Source organism: Hippocampus zosterae, chromosome 7, assembly GCF_025434085.1.
Source record: "Hippocampus zosterae strain Florida chromosome 7, ASM2543408v3, whole genome shotgun sequence".
In the NCBI taxonomy this organism is placed as follows: domain Eukaryota; kingdom Metazoa; phylum Chordata; class Actinopteri; order Syngnathiformes; family Syngnathidae; genus Hippocampus; species Hippocampus zosterae.
Window position 1 is genome coordinate 12,998,777 of NC_067457.1, and position 889 is coordinate 12,999,665.

The 889-nt window shown below is 42.5% G+C and overlaps 1 long non-coding RNA gene across 1 annotated transcript; it reads right to left on the bottom strand.

Moving 5' to 3' along the window:
• On the bottom strand, positions 1-544 carry LOC127604326 (uncharacterized). Its single transcript, XR_007963257.1, has 2 exons — positions 486-544; positions 1-316 (listed from the first exon to the last, which is right to left on the bottom strand). It is a non-coding gene; the product is annotated as an uncharacterized LOC127604326 (long non-coding RNA).
• Between the last annotated feature and the right edge of the window lie 345 nt (positions 545-889).

An 889-nucleotide genomic window follows, 5' to 3' on the forward strand; every position in this document is an offset into this window, starting at 1 on the left:
TTTGCTAGAATATGAGCGTCATTTATTCCGCCACAAAGAATCAGCACAGCAATACAATCACATGTTGGTTAAATGCAATAAGTAAAATCAAACTCTCACAGTAACGCACTAGGAAGGAGAGCCAACATCCCCGGCAGAGTGTGCATCCAACCAGCTGGGTGTCTGTACGCAACCCGCAGAAGACTCTACCAGAGTTTAGCTCCCGATTCCTTTTCTACGCTCAAATGTTTGTGTGCCACAGAGGGGATGGTGGCCGGCCCAAACTCTCTGGCGCCACCGAACAGCCTTCTTCTTCGATAACAGGTGTCATACACATCTGACTCTCAAAATATCATGTTTTGCTCAAGCAATCCCACACCTCGTTCCGAAGGGACATGCACTCCTTTCTCTCAGGGAACACTCGCTCCTGGTACTTGAGCAAAAACATGCCTAAACCTTCCTACAAACCAAAAATATCACAAAAATATACTTATTCCTCGTCAGACACCACCATCACAAGTTTACTCGCGTCTCTTAAGGGGCAGTGCTGATGAAAGTTAATTCCTGTATGAGGTATGTGAAACATACAGCACATTTGAAATTTCGTCCCTCTCACATTTTTTGGCTTTTTTTTTCCATAAATCCTACTTCACGGATTTCACTTAGCACTGGTTCTTTTTTGAACGTAACCCCCGCGATTAAACGAGGGATTACTGTACACATATTTATTTAAATCTTTAATTATAAAACATTTTACAGTAATTAACTTTCATTACCATTGTCTTTATGCAGCTGTGACAGTGTAGCCTCCAGCGAGATGCTGGCCAGCTACCCCTTGCAGACAATATGTTTATGATTAAATATTTAAGAAGGTGAAGAGACACTGCTGCTTCGACTTGCTCATGCACTT